The following is a 20,998-nucleotide window of genomic DNA, read 5'->3' on the forward strand; positions in this document are numbered from 1 at the left end:
GGAATACCCCTTTATAGCTCCAGCTTGCCTGACCCATCTGTATATTATCCACCTCATTTGACCAAATCATGACGTAAGACTTTTCTTCTTTATTATCACTTAATTAGTTTCTGCAAGTCACTGATGACATTCACTTAAATAAATGTATGAGAAAACCTGTTATGCTACTTTCACGTTCAAAGCTGTATCTGAGTAATGACTACATGGAGATATTTGGTCTACGAGGGCTCACAATACTTCTCCTGTGTAGTAGAGTCAGCTGAGAGCCGGGAGCTGTGAAAGACGGCATCGGAGTGGTTCTCCTGGGAACAGACATTACTACAGTCACAGCATATGAAAAAACAACTTCTAAAGAAATGTATTGTACTTTACGTGCAATCTGTGACCAGTAACATCTCCAATACATTTCTTTATCAGTCTTCTGCCCATTATGTTACTAATATTATGTATTTTCCTACAAGAGTAGAGCTACATGGATAACTGAATCAGTCTCAAAGGGTTTGTCCGGGGTTAACAATTTATGACCTATCTATGAGATAATTTATTAGTCATGGGGGTCCGATCGTTGTGACCTGCACCCGTTTGGCAAAAAAGGGAACTTTTGTCCCCTTTTAGAGAGCATGGCCGCAGATCTCCCATCCTGAGTTTGACAGCTTCATAGAAATAAATGAAGCTGTCATGCTCAGGTCAGGAGACCCATGGCCAATCTGTGCATTGCGGTCCGATCTTGGACCAATTTGTATGGACATCTGAATGCGCCCTTAAACTGAAGAGGAAGAGCGAAGGCTTGACCTGTAGTCCATTCATTCCCATAGATCTTCTGAGTGCTGCATTTAGCTTTTTCCGGCAGCCCCATAGAGAATGAATGTAATAGTGGTATTGAATCCGACCTGGCGCACTATTTTGTAATGAGTATAAAAGTTCAGTGTTACGGATAAAAATTTCCCGATCTGCCGATCAGTGAAATTCTTGGGTCTTGGTCACCCACCAATCAACAAGTTATCATCTATCCTTGATGTAACTGGACAACTGTTCAACTTTATTACAGGTCCAATGAACACAGACCCTCAAAGTACACTGCAATCAGCCTAGATAATGAATCTGAGGAGCTCACCATTTCCAATGGAGTATTTATATGGTATGGAATTTCCCAAAACTTTATACTTACTCTACTAGAGAGGCAACATGGGCAGTAGTCCATGTATATATAACAAGATTGCTAAATATTAGAGTTGGTGCGAATTGCTTTGCAGAATCCGGTCCAGAGGCGATGTCAGTAATCTGTGGTCATTGGACAGGAGACATGAGAACCAACTCTTACCTGAGGGCATCCCCGGATTTCTTTTGATTAGCCAGCATGCCGTGATGTCATCTTTGCGGCATGACAGAAATGTCACGCTACGCCAGGCCAACTAATCAAAAGACAAGCCATGGATGCCAGGTAAGAGTTGGTTCTCCGGTCCCCCAGGTTCTGCAAATCGATTCGCACCAAGTCTACTATGTAAAGAGTATTTCTCACCACAACATCCCGTTTTCATTTTGGAGCTGACCAGGTGATCATGTAAGATCTGACTTAATAAAAATGTGGACTCATTCACATCTACTACAGGATAAATGTAGTAATATATGGTGCCCACTAAGATTAGCGGCTGATCCCTCCACATCCCTGTATCTCACATGCTTCCCTTCACAGAGTCATTACTCCTCTATTGTTAAGTGTTTATTGCTTCGCTAAGCCTTCTGCTTTCCCGTTACAGCCCACTTCTTCTTTCCTTGCATTACAGGAGAACATTCTTGTATGCTTTATATGTCTTTAAAAATCTTTAAAGGGGTATTCTCATCTCATAAAGTAACTGCATATTGTTAGAACCCATGCTGCAGTTTTCATGCAATGGAAGTAGCTGGAGCACTGCTTTAGCGCCATAGTGCTAAATTGTGGCTTCAGCCTTTTCCTTCTCATGATTGATGTGGGTCCTTAACAGATCAGCTATTTGAAGGTCCCACAGCAGCCAGTTGTACATAGGGTAAAGGACCAGAACAGCGCAGAGAAGTAGAATGTATAGTGGCCATTCTCGGGTGATCTCATTAGAGATCTGAGCTGCAAAAGACCAGATACTACACAGTCTATGGAGAACTGTGTACTTTGTACATCTGGCTGCAGCAGGACCTGCTAGTAGCTGGATGGTAGTGGTGCCGGGTATCGGATCCCCACCGGTCTAATATTGATGACCAGGGGCCATCATTGGTTCAACCTGCACAGTTGCACAAGGGCCCAAAAGGTAATGGGCCCCTTTCCACCTCCAAATCAGGTGGAATTGTGCATTATGATGAGCTATTGGTCTGGAAAGGGTCTATATACTGTTCTTGCACAGAAGCCTGTTTTGGTCTGTGTCCGCCAGTGTTGATGACCTATCCTTAGGATAGGTCTTCAGTTTTCCAGTCTCTGAAACACTTTCAATTAGCCACCTCCAGAAATCTTACTTTCCTAGGAGTTTACAATACAAAGACCTCAAGGCTTTATCTGCTGTGCTTCATCTGCATCATGACGACCTTGACATATGCATGAAGTAGTGTATTAAATACCCTCCATACAGAGATAATGAGAATTTCAATCATACAGAGGAAAGGCAGAATCATGGCACCACCTCACCTAGACCTCAAGCTGGTCATGACCCAGAGGAAGAAGGCAAGTATATCTTTCTATTGGCTCCAACTATATCTTTCTGTTGGCTCACGCCCTACAATAAATCAAGAATAATTATATTTTTGTTGCCTGAAGTCTGTAGATTGCGGGAAACCTAGTTGCTTGTAGTGGTAAGCTGCTTATTTCTGCACATCAAACAAAAGCAGACAACTGCCATATAACAAGGCCACAGACAATAAACTTCCACTGCAACCTTTGCTGTTTAACTTTAGCGATTCCTAAGTATTTTATGATCCTAGTAAAACAAGTGATGATGTTTAATGAAGAAGTGACAGTAATAAATACAGGCAGGTGAATATGGCACACATTGTGCAAACACACATATACAATAGGTGCATTGTCTGCGACCTGAGATTCCCATGTAGACTTTGTTCCATGTGGCGGACAAGACACAAATATACTCCTGTAAATCAAGTGAAAGGAAACGGGAAAATTGTAATGTACACTTTCTCAAATTGATGGTTTTGTCCTAATGCCTGTGCTAATGTACTATAGATACCAACAGTTTACAATTGTCTTTACAATATTTTATTATCAACGGATCATTGTGCAAGCAAAACACAGGTCAACAGTAGGGCAAGACTTTCTGATCTATTAAAGGGGCTTTGCTAGACAGAATAAGGGCATGCCTCCTTTTCATTATTGGTCATAACCTTTGGCAAAACTTTTTAATATGATCTCAGTAAAACATGGTATGGTTGTAAAATTAGAGATTAGAGAAAACCACATAAAACACCTATGTAGTATATGACCACATCTGTTAAAACCGCCAACCCAGCTGCACCCTACCAACAACTAGATAGGGGCCGTAGCAGTAAGATTCTTCTCAAAGTTTAAAGGGGTATTCTCAAGTTGTCTCTTGAGCAGCTCAGAGCTATGCATCCTCCCCACTTCCTGGTCTCTGGCAGGGTATGTTCTCCTCCTTGCAGGACAGTTCTGGTGAGTAGCAGAGCTGTAGTATTATCAACACATGTTCTGCTGTAACACATTCAGCTATTAGTGGTTTGTTCTGAGTTTACACTGCTATCACTCTATTTACATATAGAGATAACAGGGCATTTAAACAAACACATAGCTCCAGACCATGTGAGCCATGATTAGGAGACCTGCTCTGGGAGCTTGTCAGAAGGTGAGGAGGGGGAAGGAGGTGAGAAGATAACTGCTTTACAGAAATCAAGGAGCAGAGAGACCTGACTGGTATGTTAGGACTTAACTCGTCTTCTGTAATGTAACTACTGCTCACTCTCGGCCAGGATCTGGGCAGGCACTAGTGACCAAGCTCCCTAGAAATTAGCTGTACACTATGAAAGATAAAAGCTCTCATTGCAGGAGAAGGACAGCATGCCTATGCTCATGCAGTCTAAGTAATTAAAGCAATTTAATAACTTGAGAATATCCCTTTAAGCAATCGTCAGTCTAAAACATAAGGGGAAGTTGTGTGTAGAGTAACATGCAACAAACTTGGCTCATGTTTTGTTGTCTGTTCCTTGCAAAATTAAATATATTTGAAATGCTGTTGATGTGCTAATTTACCACAATTTCTTGGATTATAATAAATTTATTAGCTCAAAATTGCCCTATTCCCTCTAGCTAAACCCCATTACCTATTATAGTCACTTTTAAGAAGTGGTAAGTCGGTTACAAATTTGCAAATTTTTGTATAAAAAATGGCATGGACCGAATTTTGCCTACCATAAAGAAGTATACAATCATTGATAAATTTCCTACAATGATGATACTTGAAAATCTCATCTATACAGGGGGTGGATGAATTGAGACCGTCAAAGCAAAGAAGTCCTAATCCTTATTCTGAATGTTCCTGGCACTGGCCAGAGTCCTGTAACTCATTTTTGGTAGCGCTGCCGATTCCAATGGCACCCAATGATACATCAACCAAAGTCATGGACCAACAATGATGTTATCTCAATCTGTGGCCGCCTGACTGAAGACCTGAGAACTATCTCTTACCTGACAGCATCTGTGGCTCTTCTTTTGACTAGCAATTTTAACATATGTGTTTTCCCGCAATGATGACATCACGCCAGGCCGGCTAATCATAAGAAGAGCCAAGGATGGCGTCAGGTAAGAGGCGGTTCCTAGGGCTTACATCCAGGGGCCACAGATTACTGATGTGGCCGAGGGACCTGGCCCTTTAACCGATTAACACCAACTTTAGAAGACAGAAAACTTTACAATAAGATCAACTCTTCGTGATGATACAAATACAAGTCTGGAGAACACAGACTTAGGTTAGAGATATAAATCAATGAATAGTGTCTCGGTTGCAGGAGGTCGTATTTGACTACTAAAGTAAAATAACCTTTGAGCATCTGGAAATGATTTCTAGCATTTAATGGATGCAGATGTGACTTTTCCCCAAAAGCGATATGAGATAAAACTTGGTAATTGTGGCCAGCAACACAATATTTTCTAATACTATATATACTGTGGGATTTTCTATTATGTCATCCCTTTGAACACTCCTACACAATTTCTTTCTATTCATCTGCTCTTTTCTAATTTATACTGTGTGAAATCCTGGTATTACTCCACTGAGCTTCCCGAACTATAAATGTTACCACTTAGGCTAACAGTCTGCCGGTGACACATTCATCTTAATGGATAAGCCATGTGCACATGTTCTGGTGATAATACCGGGTGCACTACTCCCCGATAGACACTAATCTCTCCTGTGCTATCCTGTCTTGTAAGGCCAATACTCATGGCCTGATAAGGGTTGGGAGTTCTCCCAGAGCAATGAAAGCCACCTGTTTGTTAACAAGGGAAAGTAAGCAAGGATTAGCCCAGTAGGGAAAAAACAAGGAGACATTAGATCTGTGTAATCCACCCAAATGCAACTTAATCTCCTTCTGATCTTTTGTACCTGTCTTCAGAGGGAATCTGTGTTCATTAAGAGGGATTATAGTCTTCCTCTCCTTATGACTGATGCAAGACAGCAATGAGCTTCTCCGTCATCTCCCTGCCAATAGCGAAGGGATAAGTAATGCCGGCAACCTTGCAATACAGATGGAAAAGGTGCAAAGTCTTTTAATATTTAACTATTAATATATATTTCATAATTCATACTGTAATTTGATACTATAATATGAGATATATTATACAGTACAGACCAAAAGTTTGGACACACCTTCTCATTTAAAGATGTTTCTGTATTTTCATGACTTTGAAAATTGTACATTCACACTGAAGGCATCAAAACTATGAATTAACACATGTGGAATTATATACTTAACAAAAAAGTGTGAAACAACTGAAAATATTTCTTATATTCTAGGTTCTTCAAAGTAGCCACCTTTTGCTTTGATGACTGCTTTTCACACTCTTGGCATTCTCTTGATGAGCTTCAAGAGGTAGTCACCGGAAATGGTCTTCCAACAATCTTGAAGGAGTTCTCAGAGATGCTTAGCACTTGTTAGCCCTTTTGCCTTCACTCTGCGGTCAAACCATCTCAACTGGGTTCAGGTCTGGTGACTGTGGAGGCCCGGTCATCTGGCGTAGCACCCCATCACTCTCCTTCTTGGTCAAATAGCTCTTACACAGCCTGGAGGTGTGTTTGGGGTAATTGTCCTGTTGAAAAATAAATGATGGTCCAACTAAATGCAAACCGGATGGAATAGCATGCCGCTGCAAGATGCTGTGGTAGCCATGCTTGTTCAGTATGCCTTCAATTTTGAATAAATCCCCAACAGTGTCGCCAGCAAAGCACCCCCACACCATCACACCTCCTCCTCCATGCTTCATGGTGGGAACCAGGCATGTAGAGTCCATCCGTTCACCTTTTCTGCGTCGCACAAAGAAACGGTTGTTGGAACCAAAGATCTCAAATTTGGACTCATCAGACCAAAGCACAGATTTCCACTGGTCTAATGTCCATTCCTTGTGTTTTTTAGCCCAAACAAGTCTCTTATGCTTGTTGCCTGTCCATAGCAGTGGTTTCCTAGCAGCTATTTTACCATGAAGGCCTGCTGCACAAAGTCTCCTCTTAACAGTTGTTGTAAAGATGTGTCTGCAGCTAGAACTCCGTGTGGCATTGACCTGGTCTCTAATCTGAGCTGCTGTTAACCTGCGATTTCTGACGCTGGTGACTCGGATAAACTTATCCTCAGAAGCAGAGGTGACTCTCGGTCTTCCATTCTTGGGGCTGTCCTCATGTAAGCCAGTTTCTTTGTAGCGCTTGATGGTTTTTATAACTGCACTTGGGGACACATTCAAAGTTTGCCCAATTTTTCAGACTGACTGACCTTCATTTTTTAAAGTAATGATGCCCACTCGTTTTTCTTTACTTAGCTGCTTTTTTCTTGCCATAATACAAATTCTAACAGTCTGATAGTAGGACTATCAGCTGTGTATCCACCAGACTTCTGCACAACACAACTGATGGTCCCAACCCCATTTATAAGGCAAGAAATCCCACTTATTAAACCTGACAGGGCACACCTGTGAAGTGAAAACCATTTCTGGTGACTACCTCTTGAAGCTCATCAAGAGAATGCCAAGAGTGTGCAAAGCAGTCATCAAAGCAAAAGGTGGCTACTTTGAAGAACATAGAATATAAGACATATTTTCAGTTGTTTCACACTTTTTTGTTAAGTATATAATTCCACATATGTTAATTCATAGTTTTGATGCCTTCAGTGTGAATGTACAATTTTTAAAGTCATGAAAATACAGAAAAATCTTTAAATGAGAAGGTGTGTCCAAACTTTTGGTCTGTACTGTATATAAATTTATTGAGGGAAAAAATTTGTTTTACAAATGTATAATTTCTTTCAAGGCATTTCTTAAACGTACAGACATAGAACTGTGCAAAAACATAAGTATTGGACACAGGTTTTAACATGAACATCTCTTACGGCCTCAATACACACTGGATAAAAGTTGGCTGAAAAGGCCAATTCCATCCACAATGAACAATCATTGGTTGGATCTCTGAAGCAAACGATTATTTGTTGGTTGGTCGACAGACGGACATTGTTCAAAAGACTAATCATCCATGTTGATCTTTTTTTGCCTGATGATGAGCGCTGACTGTATTATGGGCCCAAAAAATGTAACACAGACAATGCTATCTGAGGTGGGATTTTTCCCACAGACAAACAACCATTCGTCCTGCCAACAAATGATCGTTCATTGGCCCATATGTGTCTCATTTATATGAGAGCCTTTAACTGGTCCAACAGTACTGTTGCTAATGAGCTCAGCAGATGAGGCTTTGGTAGTCATAGGCTTGGCAATGGTACTGACTGATCGGTATTCAGGGTCGCCCACAAATATAAACTTTGACCAATTTAAGACCAATACTTTTAAAGCCCAATGAATATGATAGTTGGAAGCCCCGTTAGAGATTTTGCATTGGGGCCCACAACCATTGAGTTACGCCAATGATTGGAGCTAATGAGAAAAGAAAAACAAAAAGTTTTCTTTCCAAGGATTTTAGAAATTATATTGCCTTGTAGTATATGCTAGACCTACACTTTTAGACCTTTGATTCCTCTTACATCTCATCATGGCTTCCATTTTAAAAGAATCTATGAATTATATGAGAAATTAGTTATTATCCTTTTGCATGATGCTCCCGGATCCATTTTTCTTAAGTCTGACAGGTAAGAACTAACATACATGTGAACAAAGCCTATTCTACACAGGCAATTTTTTTTGACTATAGCTTATTTCCTTTCACCTGGTCCAACTACATATCAGTTATTAAAAAGGAGGGATAGTAGCACCAGTGTTGTAAAATTTGACTACAGGGTCAGATATACACAGAGTTTATCTGTAGCCTGTAACCATGAAGACGCATAGATCTGCCCAGGAGCTGCATGCACAAAATCCTATTGATTATTTTTTACCAAGACTACTAGCAAAGTTGCTTCATTTTTTAATTTTAGATGCATCTAAACCACAAAATAATGGTTGAAAAAGTGTAAGAAGCCTTTTTTAACACATTATGTATGCTCAACTCCCTAGCTAGATTACAATAGTTCCTTAAATACAAAACACATCTGGAGAGATCGGCCAGGTGTCATTACAGACGGACCCTCTGGAAGCCTAAGTTACATTTTATTGTTCCTTCTCTACGTGATTTCCATACTTACTTCCTAACCTCGTTATGAACCACATGCATTGTGTTTTTGTAGCTGGGATTACCCTATCCCAATGGAGAATGGCCTCATCTTCCTGTTCCGACATTGGATGTGAGCTTAGACAGATGTCCTTAGTTCCTGACCATAGATTTATTCACTCACAGGCTATAGATGTGTGTCCATTCACTAGAAAGTAGTCAGTGATGACAGAATATATATTTTTCTACTTCAACATGTTGATCCAAAGCTTTCCAAAGACCGAACATGAAAACATCACCACGACCTCCGTATGTGGCTAAGCTCATAGGATGGACACTGACTCATGGAATAGTTATGTCCAATGGGTAGCACTAGATACCCAACATTTTTCTCCTTGATGGTAACCCAATATGCATGCCTCTTCCATTGACACATTGCCTGGCTTATAAGTGTTCCTAACCCAGCTTGGCTCTCTCCACAGGGAAAAACAAAAAACCCTTACACTTCCATCAAAGAAATCTCACCCGTCATCCATAACTCTACTCTGCACTGATAAAGCGAAAGAACATCCCAAAAAAGTTGTATGTGGATTTTGCTCTCCCTTAGATTTGGCAAGAGGAGGTAGATTATCCCTGACCCTTACTGTTGTCTTCTGCTCTGTGGTCTCTGAAATATTCTGTACAAACATGTCTAGTAGGCATTTAGCTCTATTCAATTTCTGACTTATGCGTAGAATAGGACATGCAGCCATTGAAGTCACTTTGAAAGTTATACACCCATTAGAGTCAAAAGTGACCCAGATGTAAAGCGGCTAATATTTCATACATATCTAAATTTCATACTTTACCGATGATGGGCTGATATTTTTGAGGTAGTCTTTTTTATTGACTTTAATGAAAAAAGAACAGATACTAAATCCAACCACCTTCACAAAAGCAACACCACTTGTCGTTTTTTCCTTGTTTTATCCAGGCTTTGAGGGCTTAGGGTATGTGCACTCTGAGGTTTTTGAGGCAGTCAATAAAAACACGTTTTCTAGTGGAAACCGTTTCAGGAAATTCTTTTTCTTTGGGTAGTTTCTTGATAAGTTTTTTCGTTTCTTGAAATGTTTCCCAAAGCAGTTTTGGGTTATGTGCACACAGTGTATGTAGATGCCGGCAAAGCCTCTGAGTTTTCCCAGGCGAAGCGTCTTCAGGAAGATTCCGGTGGCCGTTTTCCTGAAGCGGCTTCACCGACGTAGTAGCTGTCATTTTTGTGGCGGCTCCACCACCGGTGTCTTTTGCTTTATACTGTGAAGTATAGAGAGCCGGTGGCTTGCCCAGAAGCCACCAGAAGAATGAGCATGTCACTTCTTTAAAGGTTTTCCAAACCCTTAAGTGGTTAAATGAAGTGGCATAAAATATGTGGTACATTATGTTCTTTTTTTTAGGCGTTTTTTCAGGCATTTAAGCATTTTGGCAAAGTTTTTTGTCCTGGTCATTTTCTTTTGCAACCTTTTGATTGGACAGTGCCTATTTTAGAGCATTTTTCATGAACAGACACTTTAAAGAACAGACATGCACTTTCTTTTCTCTCGCCAAGCGTTTTTCAAAATCTGAAGTCAAAGAAAAACACTCAAAAGACTGAACATATGAACAGCAAAGTGGTTTTACAATTAAAATAAATAGAAAGAGCCTTTAAATAATTTTTGAGCAATTTTTCACACCAGACCTGCTCCAAAAGTCTCCTCTAAAAAATTCTGCACGTGCCTACCTTCATATATACCAATTTATTGGCACATAATTATATCAGAGATGGCTTCGTAACTTCTACACTGATTTTCAGTGAATTTTTCTAGGTTATATATACTGTATACACATGTATGGAGTAATCGATACCCGCGAGCCATGCGAGGATTCTTTGTGTAGAACATTTCAGATCAGAGGAGGACAAATGTCACCGTACTACAGACTGAAAAGTGAGAATGCCATTGATGAAAGGGAGAAGAGTAGTACATGTGACAGTACTAATTAGTGTGCCGTGCCCAGCGCCCACGGGGGGCCATACATTATTACAGGCCTACACAAAGGAAAGTGGCTACACAATGGCTTGTAGAAGAAGAGCGGTCAGGGTACGCGCTCAGCTCAGGATGAGCGTCTGCTGACTGTGTCGTCTTGGTGGAAGGTGAGAGATGTTAAGAAAACAAAACAACATTTCAACACACCCAGAACCAAATCCATTTTCCTGGCCCGTTCCGGAGGCGGACAATTAGCAGAGTTCAAAGGGCCCATGTCTGTCAGATAATTCTTCTCGGGAAACGCACCCCAGCTGCATCCAGATAACGCCAGGAAGAAGCGGAGGAAAAGACAAACAAGCAGGGCTTCCTGCGCAACAGTACAGACCATGGCCTTCTCCTGTACTCCTACATCAGCGGAGCTAAATTTGTCATTTTTTATAGTTTGAGGACTCACTCAGATGAATCAGTAACTTTACCTGCAGTCCTATGTAAAAAAAAAACACAAAACATCTCATGAACTCCCAATGATCTTTGCCAAATGACAAAGTTGGCTCTGTTACCTCCGCACAGCTGGATCCTTTTTTACGAGTAAAATATAAGGGGAGCGATTTATTACATTACCATGGCGATTTCCACAGATATGCCAGAGATAGATAGAAAATGATTGCAAAGGCTTATGGGTAATCATAAGCATATCACTATGAGGAATGCATTGACCGCATCTCCACGATGATGCCAAACCACAGGAATACCACAACAACGTCGTGTAATACTATACCAATTCACCAGTAACCCTCCCCCTCCTGGGTATATACACCACAAATATGCATCAATAGTGTTCTCTGCATACATCTATGAATAATAAGTGAATGCTTAAAGTGTTCCACAAAAATGCAGTAAGAGATTGCTGAAAGCAGTAATCAGGCCGACGGTTCAGCACAAAATGACAGCAATGGAAAAAAATATATCCTGAGGCTCCAACTCATTGCTGGGCTTAAGGGGGTTTTATGGTTTCAGGAAAATCCCTGTCCCCCACGCAGAGTTTCTTTAAAAATAAAACAACTGAACTTTACTCACCTTCCCCGGGTCCATCGTAAATTCTCCACCATTGCTCCTGGTGCCTTTTACTGTTTGCAGTTCTGAGGCCACACTCACAGCGCTGCAGCCAATCAGTGAGCTCTGGGGCTTTACCCAAGATGATGGCACTTACCACTGCATAATGTCATCAATGCAGATGGTAACAGACACTGAGAGCAGCAGCGGAAACGCAACGTTGGACCTCGAAAGGTGGAATAAAGTGAGATTTTCTTGCTTAAAGGAGTTGTCCTCTACTTGGGTGAAACTACAGCTGTGGCAGCCATAGTGAAGTCTGTGACTGCATGGACGCCAGGGATGTTGGGTGACAGAAAAAAAGCATGCAATGACAGGAGAATCTTCGCTGTCTGAGCAGAGGAGATGGTGAGATGATGACTGCAGGAAAAAAAACTGAAATGCCGGCCAAGCAAGAAAACAAATGTTCTGCCCAGTGCTAGTAAGCATCTGGACCTACCCTGCAGTCATTATGTCATCAAATCATTAGCTAAAAAGCAGAGAAGATTGTGGGGTCCCATCAGAGCGAGCCAACACAAGACAAGAGGAGGGCTTGGAAGTGACGAGTGGGAGATGGGTGAAGCCAATTGCATAGTTTTCTATGGGGCCTTATGTAGTGCGGTAGCCGCGGGCGAGGCACTCATCTCCTTTTACGCCCTGGTGCACTACATGAAAGTGTAGGTCCTGGCTGGGTGTGTGGACTTGTGCTGTGTGGGCCTTACACCCGTGCAGGCTGCTCGTGGCCGGTGGTGTGGGCTGGCCAGGACCATATGTTCCACAGTTAAATGAGGGAGACCACCATTGAAAAATAAAGTCTTTCCTGAACGGCCACTATGTCTCGTCATTCACTTCTCTTCAGGAGCTTGCTATCCCTAGCCTTAGGTCTCCTCTTACTATGGATCATCCCAAAGGCAGCACTGCTCACTTTGCACCCCAAACTAACAACACAATAGAAACATGAGCACCCCTTTTGTATGTTTCACCCATTCCTTGCTTTGGCAAACATATACTGAGGTAAAAAAACTCACCAAATACTGAACGCATGGACATGGCCTAAAGGTACCGGCACTTTTTCTGCACAGAGGTCCATGAAGAGCAGAGACGCAACTTTTTTTTTTTTTTTCATTTTCAACTTTTTGAAAAAACATCATAATATTTGTGTCTGGATCCTGGCCAAGCAGTAATCCACAGCCACTCTGTACTGATGGCCATGACGCAAATGACTCGGACATATTTCTTATCATTTGTGCCAGGTTTTAAAGTAAAATCAGCCAAAAGGAGCAAATACAATGATAATTATCAGCCTTTATATTACTATGAAAGTCCAGTATTCGCACACGGCAGTAACCGCTATCCACAAATCTCCAAGCTGTTATTAGAGAAATTCTTTATATTTCCTGCACGGCACAAGCCGGTGGGATCGTCCGACACCTACAAGCCATTAAGACAAACATGCTTTGTTTGAACAGTTCACAGGAAATCTTTAAAACTCTCTGACCTGGATGTCTACATTGTGCAGGGCTGAAATGCTTACTTGACATTTCTTTTTTTCTAAATCACTAAGAAATCTTAGCCAAATATTTCTTAAGCCCACCGAGGCATCGCGCTATTTAAACATAACCTGTCACCAATCCTTTCCTTTGCTTTCTAAGGCCTCTGATGTCCCCAATCTTGGACTCTAACCGGTACAGAAAATAGTAATTTTAAAGATTGATGCTGCTTCAGCGAAAAATTGGCTGCTGCTAGATTTCTCAGTATACTTTCTTAGATTCACACAGGAATAATTGCCTCTTGCAAGACGAGGCACTGACTGCACCAGAAAACTGCAGTGACCGCGTTACTTAAAGGGGAATTTAATCTAAATTTATCTTCAGACATGTCACATAAATCTACGGGAAAATGACTTTAGAGGGGGGCATGGAACTGAGAATTTCCAAATGTAGGGATAGTGGTGCCTGTAGAGTCCCTACTCCCACAGTTGGAAACTTCAAATTCAGTGTTGACTATGGAGATCCATATTTAATCCATTTGTGAGTCTTGTACTGAAAATTTGGGGATTTTTTTTAAATGGTCAGGGTAAAAGGTTAGATTATTCTTTTTAACTAGGGATGAATGGACTCGTTGAAGTTCGGGTTCTGGTACCCAACCTGAACTTTAGTAAAAAGTTCAGTTCTTGATCCAAACTTAAACCTGAACCCCACCGAAAACAATGGGGACCCGAACTTTGGAGCTGGAAAATATTCTCTCTCGTCTCATCTCTTCTCTCTCTCCTCCCGGACTTCCCCAGGAACTCCGAACATTAAAACGAACTTCCGGGAGAAGTCTGTGTTCGGAGTTTAGCCCCCGAAACCCCGAACTTTTAAGTTCAGGTTCGCTCATCTCTATTTGTAATATTTTTTACATGACATTTATTTAAATATATATTATCAGAAGATTTTTTAATTTAGTTGAAATTCCTTTAAATAGAGATTTACGACGTTAGGCAATAAGAGTTTTTGTTAAACACTTTGGGTCCAATTTATCATTTGTGATTTTGTTTTAAGTCAATTTTCTTTTTTTTGTCTTGTAGAATTCCACTGATATTTTTTTGGATCGAATTATGGTAATCAAAATGAATTTGGCACATAATTGATCTTTTTTTTTGGTAAAAAAGTTGCATAATCTTTAAAAATAACGGAACTTTTCAACTTTGCTAAATAAAGAAAAAAAAATCCACCAGAAAACCTTACTGCAGGTAGGGGCAAGGAAACTGCAAAAAAAGTAACATTTAAAAAATGCCTAAAACATCTGGATAAGCAAAATTGTCATGGAAATATAAGAAAAGACAAAAAAAATCAAGCAAAACTTATAGAAAAAGGCACAAAAGTTAAAGCTACTAATAGAGAGTAAATTACAGAAACAACGATGATGAATCGTTTTTTTTTTAGCTACAAATTATTGCATTTATGTAACGTTTTTGCGTCTATTGTAGCAAATGTCTATGATATGATCGCAACATTGATACAAAGCTTTTTTGACTTACTCATCTTTGATTATTTAAAAAAAAAAAGAAGCTGAAATTGACTTGAGAAAAATACAGGGCAATTGTGTTCTCTATGTCTCACTTTGCCCCATTGCTAACATTTTAGAGCACAAAGAAAATAAAATGTTCAATGTCATGGCTATTTGCTTTCCTTTTATTTCAGGCAACATTCATCTTTATTTTCTTGGTAATCTTCAAACCCCATCCTAGCCACAGGGGCCCATAAAACAAGCATGACATCTCTGACAGCAAATGTTTAATGAGCATAAACTTGATTCTAGTCCAAATCTGCTAAGAAGCCTTTAAATGATTTCCTCTTTGCCCTTCCTCCTCCTCATCGTTATTAAATATATAACGCTCCTCCAAGATGGAATTAACCCCTGTAATGCCATAGTGAATAATCCCCAGCCTCTTCCCTTCGTTCTCTGCAGCCATTAACATTAGTAAAGTATGTAGCCCCATGATGAGGTGGTCCCATAGGGAACATCAGATGATTTCAGGTACATTTCTCTTTTATTAACGATACTCATGGACTCACTCAAAAAAACATTTAGAAGACTTATCTGAGGCCAAGATATCGGGAAATGTAGTTACAAACTGCTGTGTTCTCCCTTTTGAGCTGATAATAATGTTATTAGTTAATGATAAAGAGTTAAAAAAATGGGCTCATCATGGTGCCTGGATATGTTCATCCTGATTTTACTGTACGGACATGTGACTTCTCCAGCCAATCATTGACCTCAGAAATAATGGGTTGGGCACTGCTGCGGTCACTGATTGGCTGCAGCAGTCACGTGCCGTATAAGTTGGAAGAAGAAGCCAAGAAGTCAGGAGACGAGCAGGTCGTTTCGGCAGAATCAGTAGTAATTTTGACCATCATGGTGGGTCCAGTAACAAAAAATACTTATGGACAACCCCTTTAAGTCAAACATTTATTCACATGTCATTCAAATCATCGTTCACGTCTGTCCATTCTGTGCTATTATACACATTAAGATCATTAAAATCAAGGACGACACAAATAATTGTAAATGTGCAAAACTATGAATGAACAATATGCGCTAAAGCAAAATTACCAGTCGATATAAAATCATTGACATCTTTATCAAGCAGTTGAGCAATGATAAGGCTCTCGCCCCACATCACACTCACTGCACGATACTATGTTAGAAAAAAAAAAGGTCAAAGAAGAAATAGCGCCACGCTTGCCTATTGGCTGTGTCTGGTACTGCAGCACGCCCCAATTGAAATGAATTGGGATGAGCTACAATAACAGACACAGTAGATGGATAAATGATGTGCTGTTTCTGAAAAGAAAAAAAGAAAACTGTAAAATATATATATTTTTTAAATTCTGAAAAATCTATTGTGTGTCCTGCTCCGCTCCCTAGGACATCAGGGGGAGAGCTTGGCAGGTCGTGTTCTGTATATTGATACCTGCTGGGAAGAGTCTAATGAATGGGACTGGCGCACAGTGCCTGACAACCACTGTGCATGTGCCCCGGCAGGAGACAGTAGACATCTGCCCTCCCCCCATCTGCCAATGCTGAAAGAGCATCGGGATTAACCCTTCCAGAGGTGCGACCACCACCAGGGCCGTAAGCCTAAATTCACCACTGGGTGAAAGCGAATCTGATTGAAATGTACTGGGTTGGAAAACAAACATTTACTTCTCATCACTAACTATACGAGAGCTAATTTGACAGAAAGTTAGGCTTCCATCTCCACAGCCTCGACAACCACCAATGCTTCGGTCAACCATGTCTTGAAACTTTACTTTGATTCTCCAACACTAAAATGTATTGGAAATGATGGTGCTACAACTGGATTCTGGCTTCTACCTGTCTTCTTAGGAGTTTTGCTCCTGTTGTAATGTACTGAAGGTACATGAGTCAGAATATGTCATATTTCCATATATTTCCATTTTAAAGGATGAGAACGTGATATGTCTCCCCGTGGATCTATACCTAATATGAGACAGGTGCATATCAGTGGGATTGGTATAAAGACTATTGAGGGGGGAATAAAAACAACAACTTTGTTTTGCAAATAGGAGGAATACGTGAACTAAAATCCTACACACAAGGACCATTTCACCTGATGTAACCCCATAATGATGAGGTGTTCCTCATCAGACACTATGACAAAATACAATGTACATGAAGTATGTTCAACCCGGTCTGTGACTGATTCATTCTTTATTAGGCCACATTCACACGTTCAGTATTTGGTCAGTATTTTACCTCAGTATTTATAAGCCAAAACCAGGAGTGGGTGATAAATACAGATGTGGTGACGTGTTTCTATTATACTTTTCCTCCGATTGTTTCGCTCCTGATTTTGGCTTACAAATCAGTGATGTAAAATACTGACCATATACTGAATGTGTGCACATGACCGTAAACGAACTTTAAGGGCTTGTTCATATGCTGCATTTTTCTTGCATTTATGCCATGAAAAAAATGAAGCACTTACGGTACCAGTAAAGTGAATGAGATTTCTGATGCTTTCTTTTTCCTTGCTGATTTATACCAACACAGCGATTTTCAAATCCGCATCATGTCAATTCTTTCAGCGTTTTTGCAGTCATTTTTATTCATTCAAATTAATGGAAACAAATGCATCATAAAAGCACGTAGCAATTGATCAAAAACATGTAAAAAATGTGCTTATTTTACAAAGCATTTTTCCTACCAACACTTTGTTTTTCGAGGCAGAAAAATGTGCTGCAAATACTTAACGTGTGCACATACCCTTAGAGCAAAAATAAATAGGAAACAAGAAATATAGTCCTCACTCACTGTAAGTGTGCAGCACTTTCTGCATGCTCCTAAAACAAATGGTCTTGTGGAAATCCTGCTGAGAACACAGATCAATCTGCTGATCAGTTCCCCTTACAACAGGTTAGAGGTCAATGGGGCGGAGTATTAGTGAAGGGGCGGGGCTTGTGAATATTTTGTCCTACCAGGGACAGGGGACAGCAGGGGGCTTTCATAAAGGCACAGGATAGAGAGGAGGAGAATGGGGAAAATTTCTTTATATAGCTCTAATTTTATTAGGAAACATGAGAAGGGGAATATTTTTTTCACTTTTATGTGCATTTTCTGTGATTTGTCTTTCTTTAAAAGCAGCAAGCGGTATACGTCATCCCATGTGAGGGTGGTGCACGAAGGGGGTTCCAATCCTGAATGTAAGGCCGGAGTCACACGGGCATCTAAAAAAATTGGTCCAATTTTCACCCAGAAAAGTGGGACGAATTTTTTTTCACTTGTCATCCGCATATAATCTGTTTTTTACTCAGCAGCTATTAATCTTTTACAGGACCATTTACAGTTTCCTATGCTACAGAATTGTAATGTATCTGTAAAATCAGATGCCAAACTAATGGTCTGTATGGCATCTGATTTTTTTCTCACGCCCATCCGATTTCGGAGTCAAATCGCAGCATTGCGAACACAGCTGAGAAAAATACGCAGATCTACACGGCCTCATTGAGTAACAGTGGTCCGAGTGTAATCTCTTTTTTATCAGATTGCACTCGTCTGAGTTATACGCTCGTGTGAGCGAGGCCTTAAAGTATGAAAAACTCTGCACTCGAGGACTCGATGAAGATCTGGATGTAAGACCGAAACGTTAAAAATGATATCACGTTGCACAGTTTTGGATTGCATAAATAAACCTTTATGTCTTCTAAATTTGCTTATCCTCCAGTGCCGAGTTTTTCATACTATACAGGAGGAACACTAGATATTACATGGCTCCATAAGCCAGCGTTATGGAAGTTTTCGCACATCCGTGTGATGCCACCTGTGTTCGGAGCTGTGTGCACAATCCATGTGCCGCCTAATGAAAAAGAATTATGCCATGCTCCAATGAACGCCTTATGGATGCCAGTTTACCTCCACAGAAGTCAGTCCAGACATGCATCATTTTCTCTCCTGAACTATTGGTATAGATGAGTGCTCCAGAAGCAGGAAATCCTTCATAAGTCATACAGTGCACATATGGAGTCTTACACAGACACGTAGCAGGACCACAGGGAACTTCACGTGTCGTTTGTGCATCAGAACAAGTGGCGAAACAAGCGAAGGCTAAGTGCACATTGTGTCTCTGCACTTAGCCGAATGCACACCCTGGGAAAAGCTGCGTATAATGTAATGTTTCCATAAGCCCTCTATTCACCAGGAGGAGGCCAAAAAGAGTCTACTCGGCTTCCCGTTGGTCTACTGTCTGCCATTTATTTAACTGTATATGCAGTGTGCACTTAGTCTTATTCATTATTTAATCCTTATCCCGCTTTTACGCTCGGCAAAGAAGCAACGTCCTGTTCCCAATGTTCATCAGTTTCATAAATAGAGAACATATACTAATTCGTCGTCGTATGGGACCCACCTACATGAAACTGTAACAAAAGGCCGTGTTAACCAAGCCCACGGAAAATGCTCTTGGCTTCGGTTTAATCTCATAAACAAATCCTATACTTCCATTTGATATTTTTGCTTACGGAGCCGGTTGGAAATAATAACAATGTCAATGCAATTTAGAAACAAAAAAAGAAATAAAGGGATTATTTTGTGACCTGGCACATAATTCCGCTTTGTGGGAGAGGTTGTAGGGTTCCTAAGTACATTTCATTTTATAAATAGGCATCTTTATATCAGCCTTAAAAGGTGTATGCTTCTCACACACCCACCGCTCTACGCAAGGTTGCCGTCGGAGTCTTAACATATGCTTCAGGAGCAGCCTGTGCATTTCCTGAAAGAAACCCCGAGGAGTAGGAGAATGAAGGATAGAGAGGGGGGATGAGGAGTCTAGGGTGGAGAAGAAATATTCAGAAGGGAACTAAAAGTTATAGAGCAATAGAAGAAGGTTGAGCAAATCTTAAAAGACACTTAGAACAGTCCCTCAGAAAATGTGAAGCCTTCTAATGGCCCCAAACGATGCTGGAGGAATTGGGCAAAAGTCTAATGATATATAGAGGCTTCGTGACAGATGATGTCCGTGAAGAAAAGGATCTGGCACATCGGTTTAACAATGGCCGATCCTTTTACTTTCCTGCCGCTGCCAAAGGAGTCTGGCAGGAGAACTCTTGTAGAAAACACAAGAATGCTGGGCCAAGCCAAGCTGTGTATGGAAGACTTGAGAGAGATAGCTGTTGGCTGAACATGTATAGGGGGCTTAAGGGCCCCCATACACATTAGACTAAAGTCGGCTGAACCTGCTGATGGTCTAATGTGTATGGGGGCTAGCCGACTGATAGTTGGGAGAAATGTCCATCACACATATCCAATTTAGGATTGCCGATCACATTGATTGTTCTCCCTGAGATAAACCGCCAGCCGGTGGCTCTCTCATAGAGGGCACAGGATCGCTCAGTTGAGTGAGCGCTCCTGTGTATGCAAGTGTCAGATGAGATGGCTGTTGGTTGAACGATTGGCCACAGCACGCTTCAGCCGGCAGCCATCTAATGTCCTACATGGCCAGCCTTTGTCTTCATTCACATGGCTCTATTTGTCATCCATGAGTTATCTGTTTTTAAATGGACTTATTATAGTCGAAGGGTCTTTTATTATTTATTTTGCAGTTCGAAGGTCCACAAAAAGGAAGCAAAATAGACATGTCCTACTTTGGTCTGATTTGCAACCTAGCTTCACCAACTCTTATGAATGGGTCAGCAATATATGTCATCTGTAACACAGCAAAGCTGTAGTGAAGTTAAAATGAATGATTACTACTCCAAGAACTTTGGTACAATTGTTCGGAAGCAGAATAATTGTGCAGCCAATGCTACACAGATTGCGTAGGCGGGCAACAATAGTGATGTACCGTGCTATGTTTGTATGCTGTGTTGAAGAATGCTTCATTGATACATAAAACCTTTATACCAAAAGATAATAAACTGAGGCTGAGCTGCCGAGCTAGAAAAGCCCACAAAGAATATGCTCCAAACTGAGCAATAGCAGAACTCCAAGCACTGCTACATGAGAAAGAGCTTTAGGCTGTGTTCCCAACTTACAGCTGCAGTCATAACATGTGAACACAGCCTAAAGAGCTAAACTAGGAGGTCATGATGGGTGGAGCTAATGGTAATAACAAATGTTATT

At 40.8% G+C, this 20,998-nt stretch overlaps 1 protein-coding gene across 3 annotated transcripts in view; it reads right to left on the reverse strand.

Annotated features, from left to right (window-relative positions):
• Nucleotides 1–20,998, reverse strand: part of EPHB1 (EPH receptor B1) — a 435,557-nt gene that overhangs the window by 404,704 nt on the left and 9,855 nt on the right. The gene's annotated exons all lie outside the window — the stretch shown is intronic.

The sequence above is a fragment of the Phyllobates terribilis genome, unplaced genomic scaffold (assembly GCF_046119375.1).
Source record: "Phyllobates terribilis strain yellow unplaced genomic scaffold, ASM4611937v1 Scaffold_3__8_contigs__length_932513732, whole genome shotgun sequence".
NCBI lineage: Eukaryota > Metazoa > Chordata > Amphibia > Anura > Dendrobatidae > Phyllobates > Phyllobates terribilis.